Raw genomic sequence first — 6,000 nt, 5'->3', positions numbered from 1 at the left:
AACAGTAAAACAAATATGAAACAGCATAGATGTCATAGGTAACACAAAAATATAAAAATTGTTTTGGATAACACAAATGAATTAACAATTGTATTAACATTAATACGTTAAATTAATGATAGAATACCGGCAGCTGTGGTTGCCAGAAATTTACTGTAAAAATACGTTGACCATGTTTCAAGCTTTATGGGATGTAATTTTTAATGTCTGTATATTTTACGGTTCACTACCGTTTAAATTATTTAATGATATAAAATTGATATACTAACCTTCTGGAAATATAAAAGTCTTCTTGTAAATGTATTATTAATTACCGTAGAAACTAGGCCATATGATTTCTTAGTTCAACCCTTCCAGGAGCAATAATTAATACACATGTAGAGACACAAACACAAAACATCATCAAGGTAACACATGTGACGCTAAAATAAGGCTATAAACATGAACTAAACTACATAAAATATAGTACAGAACACACCAATGTACATAAATGATATAAACAAATTCTGGGGAAGCCTGAATAATAGTTTACCATAAAAAGTACATGTATTCTCTTGTTAAACATAATATTAATTGTTACCGTTAATTAAATGTCAAAATCATACTTTTTACATATAATTTTTTTTTAAATATTTTATGTAAATTATATGTACTGTCTTGTTAAATATATTACCATTTTATACCGTATATTTTTAGATTGATAAACCAATTAACCAATTAACGTTTTTTTACTGTAGCATTTTTACTTTATTTTACCATTAAAATTACAGATATTTTGTTACAGTGATACACGTGACAACTTCCCCAATGTTAAAATAGTCTTAAAAAAATGCCTGCTAAAGAAATAAAACAAACATTTGTGTAATTGGACTGTTGATCCAAAACTTTATAGTGAGATTAGCCCTTGTGACAACTAGCCCCAGCCTCACCTATTCATATTTGAATGTACATTTTATGACTAACTGTGTTACAGAAAAGCCGCATAATCTTATCTTAATGACACAGTTTGTCACCCCTAGAAATCATACAGTAACATGAAAAACGTACCGCACACGTTACATGACGCTTCCGGTGTCCGGTGTTGAGATGAAGCGCGCGCACGTGTGTGAACGCGCGCGCGCGCAACTGACTTGAGCGCGAAACCTGCCGCGGAGGAGAGAGACCCATTACCAAACCGGTCCCGAAAACACATCTGCCGTTCCATGAAAACGGACCAGACACGTTCTTACGGGATATATTACACCTGAGTTGTCCATTGGGCACACAGGTAAGGTGATTGTGGAGGAGAAAAATCTGGATTTGACTCCTATTTCTGTCAGAGGAAAACTCAGGAGGATTTAATACTGTTTCACTTCTGTGGAGGAAAGAGTCTCAGCTGATGCTGACGAAAAGAGAAAATATAAAGACGACACAATCCAAAGAGGCACTCAAGAGTAAGTTGAGTTTTTATAATTTTTATATAACCTTAATTTTTATTTTTATTTTATGTGAGGAGCTCAAATTCTGCGCGAGCTGTCAGTTGTCAGTTGCATCCTAATTATTCTTTATTTGTTCATAGGCAGGGGCGTAGTTTCCAGGGGGGATGGGGGAGAGGTAACCCCCCCCCCCCCCCCCCCCAATAATCAAAACAAGCAAGTACAACCCCCAATATTTATACCATGATCAATGGAAACATGTAAATGCTTCACGTTGCACCCCCCCAATGTTCAACCCAATATTCACGCTTGTTCATAGGTGACACATGCGATTAATTTTCAATCATCATATAATATTAATATATGATTTAAGATCAGCAGTCTTATTGCTCACTGCTATTCTTGTTCTTCATAAATAAGGTTGATGTATGAACTCATAACCTGATGATACTTGCAAGATCTTTAGCTTGAAGATTTGCTTGTAGTATTTATATTAAAAAGGTTCACCGGGTTTACATCAGTATATCGTTAAGGGGTAACTGGTAATAAAACTCTTTGTAGGAGATGCTAATTAATGTGTAATTATTAAAACTGCTTACAATTACACATCGCCATTTGCAGTGCTATTACAGTATTACTGATGATCTCAAAGTGTAATATGTGTAACATGGACATTGCCTTGTAAAATGTTACCATGGCTTAATGATTATGTGATAAGCTGTCAGTTTGGATGAGTAGATGGATGAAAGAAACTGGAGGTAACCAGAAGGCAGCACTGAGTCATGGGCAGGTACTTCAGATATAACAGAGAAAAAGAGCGAGCGCGTCTAATCTTAATTTTGGTTCTCAAATGATGATGTTTTTATGTTAACATAAGAGCGATTTTCCAGACCTGTACATTCTGTTCGTGTAGGTTTAGTTTCAGTGGACTGATCACTGGGGGAAAAGTGCAAAATTATTATTATTATTATTATTATATTTAATCCCCTTTTCTTCCAATTTGGAATGCCCAATTCCCACTACTTAGTAGGTCCAGTAGGTGACTGGGGCAAAATCCCAGTCAATAAAACAAACGTGTCGACTCGAAGTAGGCTACATAGGTGATGTTACCGCATCAAAATTATACACAAAAAAATGTGACCGGTTTTGGTAAGGATCGACGTTCATGTTAGCAATACACTTATTCACAGCTTACATCCAGCTGCATCCATTTAATTGTTTAAAGGAATATTCCGGGTTCAATACAAGTTAAGCTCAGTCGACAGCATTTGTGGCATAATGTTGATTACCACAAAAAATGTATTTCAACTTTTCCTTATCTTTAAAAGAAAAAAGCAAAAATCTGTCAAAAAACAAAATGTTACAGTGAGGCACTTACTGCAGCCAAAGGTGTAGATTTGGCTTGTACATTGAGCGTGAAGAATTTACATGTTTCCATTGATCATGGTATCAATCTCCCCCGGAATCTACGCCCCTGACTGCAGCCATTCAATTTATGTAAAATTCACTTATGAAGTGAAACCATTTCAATATGTACATTTCATGTACATACTTATGTCATGAAAATATGTTTAATAATTCTGACATACACATTAGAAAAATCGTTAGAATAATCAAGTGCAGTGGCAAGAAAAAGTATGTGAACCCTTTGGAAAAAGCTGGTTTTCTGCATTAATTGGTAATAAAATGTGATCTCATCTTCATCAAAGTCACAAGTATAGACAAACATAATGTGCTTTAGCTAACAACACACAAACAGTTATAATATTTCAAGTCTTTATGTCCAAATCATGATGCTCCCTCCAATGTACTTCACCGTTGGGATGATATTTTCATGTTGGTATGCGGTGCCCTTTTTACGCCTTACATAGTGCTGCTTGTTCATCCCAAACAATTCAACCATAGTTTCATCAGTCCACAAAACATTTCCCTGTAGCGTTGTGGAGTGTCAAGGTAGTCTTTGACAAATGTTCCAGTTCCAATGATTCCTTCAAGTCTTTAGCTGTCACTCTAAGGTTCTTTTTTTTTTACCTCATTAAGCATTCTGCGGTGTGCCCTTTGGGTCATCTTGGCTGGACGGCCACTTCTAGGGAGAGTACCCATAGTACTAAATCTTCTCCATTTATAGACAATTTCTGTGGACAGATGAATATCCTAAGCTCTCGAGATAACTTTGTAACCCTTTCCAGCTTTATGCAAAGCAACAATTCTTAATCGTATGTCTTCTGAGATCTCTTTTTTGCGAGGCATGGTCCATGTTAGCAGATGCTTCTTGTGAATAGCAAACCTAAAATGTTTGAGTGCTTTTTATAAGTAAAAGTAGCTCTAACCCACACCTCCAATCTCGTTTCATTAATTGGATGCCAGGTTTGCCAACTCCTGACTCTAATTAGCTTTGGTTGATGTCATTAGTCTAGGGTTTCACATACTTTGTCCAATATACACTGTGAATGTTTGAATGATGTATTCAATATGTACAACAATAATACAATAATTTGTGTGTTATTAGTTAAAACAGATTGTGTTTGCTCATTATTGTAACTTAGATGAAGATCAAACCAGATTTTAAGACAAATTTATTAGGGATGCACTGATGCCACGGAAATCTCAGTATCGGCCGATACCGATCCCAAGCTGATACCAGTGTTGTTTTTTTGCATAATCAGTTTAGAATATTTTTACATTATTGTGTGGAACTAATTGGGTGTACTCTTTAATATGTAAAGAAACACAAACATCTAACTACATATTATAGGTTATTAAGAAACACTTTATTATTAACTAGTATGCTGGATAATGTAGCAGCAAAATTAAAAGTAGTTCCAGTCTTCATGTCTTCAGTGGAAAAGAAACCAGTGTTTTATTTTTGCCTTTTTTTTCTCTTCTTTTTTTAAATGCTTGTATCTGGACTTTAAAGGATTCAGATCTCTTTTTTGTTCAATTTAGTTGTAAGACATCAGTAATAAATTATAATAATACTAAATTGTTATTATTATTATTATTATTGACTTAATTTCAAATACAACATTAATATATTTAAATCATGCACTTTTTAAACCCTCACGCTTTTATTTTGACATTCTAAACTCTCCAGGAAGTCCTGCAAGTGTGTCTATTTGTAGGCAATTTCACAGTAGTTTAATTCGCTTCTTATTTAAATTCTGATAAAATGCACCTCTGGTGCCGTTCTAAATGCATATTATAAGTGAACCGAACTATTGAGCATCTACGTCTGAGATGCTGTTCTTGAGGAGTGCTCAAATATTGCGCACCGCTGTGAAGGCTAAAAATATCCACGAGTGCATCACCAGCCTGTGCGTGAGTTTGTGTCAACAGAGCAGCACCATTCACTAACGCGCTGGCGCTGCGCATACTATATATTTACTTATTAAACACAGCCTTTTGTGATTCACAGAGCTATCGCACGTCTTCAAGTGGCTTTGAATAAAATGCACGAGTCATATGAACTACTTTAATTGTGTTTTAATGGTTATTTTTTGTCATTTTTGGAGCTTGACAGTAATGAAGATGACTAACACACAGTATCGGATTTGGATCGGGCTCATCGGACTGATACCCGATCCGTCTAAAAGTTTCAGTATCAGAGCCGATACCAATCCAGGTATCGGATTGGTGTATCACTGTACCCTCTACATGTCATTCGGTAGGTATTTGGACATTATCTCTCCCTATAGGAACCTATGGCTTATGCTGATGTTTTCCAACTCTGGCTGGTGATGCGGAGGCCTCCACCGTAAACAGAGAGCAAACATAGCTTCGGCTAATTAGCTGTTGGAGAGCTACTCTTCCACCCTCCCGATCCTCTCTCACTCTCTGCTAGCAGCTCTGCCCATGCTCGTTTAGGCACTCTATGTTTATAAATGATGTCTAATTTCAGTAATGAGTGGGAGTGTAAACATATGTGGAAAGGGGTAGTTTTCCTCCCGCCTTTATTTTTGACAAACCACAGTTTCTCCACACCATGACAGGGTGATACAGCAAGTAAACCACCTTAAAGTAATGGGCAAAAGCAGCAAGTGCAGCTACTGTATGCGTTGAGCATCTATCTCTCTGGTAATGAAGGTGTGTGACGAATAAGGCGTGGAAAGTCAGTATGTGGGGAAATTGAAAACATGAGCACAACGGTCAGCGGCTTACTGATCTATATCTCTGTATTTCTTGGAAATCGTATAGCGTTTCATGTTAGGAATCTGTTATAAGCTTGTTCAGTAAATGGCACGAGATGAAATAATTGCTGTGGCCCATCATCGAATTGTGTGCAGAATGGCCAGTTGTGGTGCTCACATTTCACTCCCGCCAATGCACTATAACAGTGCAAGCAATCAAGGTTTTCAATTTACCCTTGCTTTTGTTTGTTGTTCACCCATAGTCTGGAAGGCAGCCCCTTTGTTTCATCTCAGCATAGATCAAGGGCCAGTGTCTATCAGGAAAACTTACATCTAGGGACAATAGTCACAAACTTGTACAAAACAAGCAGAGGGAGAGTAAACTAGACTCTAATATTGTCTGTTCACATCTTAGAAGTTTCAGTGGAATAGATTGTTTCCTTCAGCCAACTTTGACA

At 36.6% G+C, this 6,000-nt stretch overlaps 1 protein-coding gene across 1 annotated transcript in view; it reads left to right on the top strand.

The window, feature by feature from the left end:
- The first annotated feature begins 1,144 nt into the window (after positions 1 to 1,144).
- Positions 1,145 to 6,000, top strand: part of LOC127445891 (receptor-type tyrosine-protein phosphatase F-like) — a 346,333-nt gene continuing 341,477 nt past the window's right edge. The window contains exon 1 of the mRNA XM_051706359.1: positions 1,145 to 1,433. The gene's annotated coding sequence lies outside the window, so the exon portion shown is untranslated. The remainder of the gene's footprint in view (positions 1,434 to 6,000) is intronic.

Source organism: Myxocyprinus asiaticus, chromosome 9, assembly GCF_019703515.2.
Source record: "Myxocyprinus asiaticus isolate MX2 ecotype Aquarium Trade chromosome 9, UBuf_Myxa_2, whole genome shotgun sequence".
In the NCBI taxonomy this organism is placed as follows: domain Eukaryota; kingdom Metazoa; phylum Chordata; class Actinopteri; order Cypriniformes; family Catostomidae; genus Myxocyprinus; species Myxocyprinus asiaticus.
This window is presented reverse-complemented; position numbering and strand designations above follow the sequence as displayed.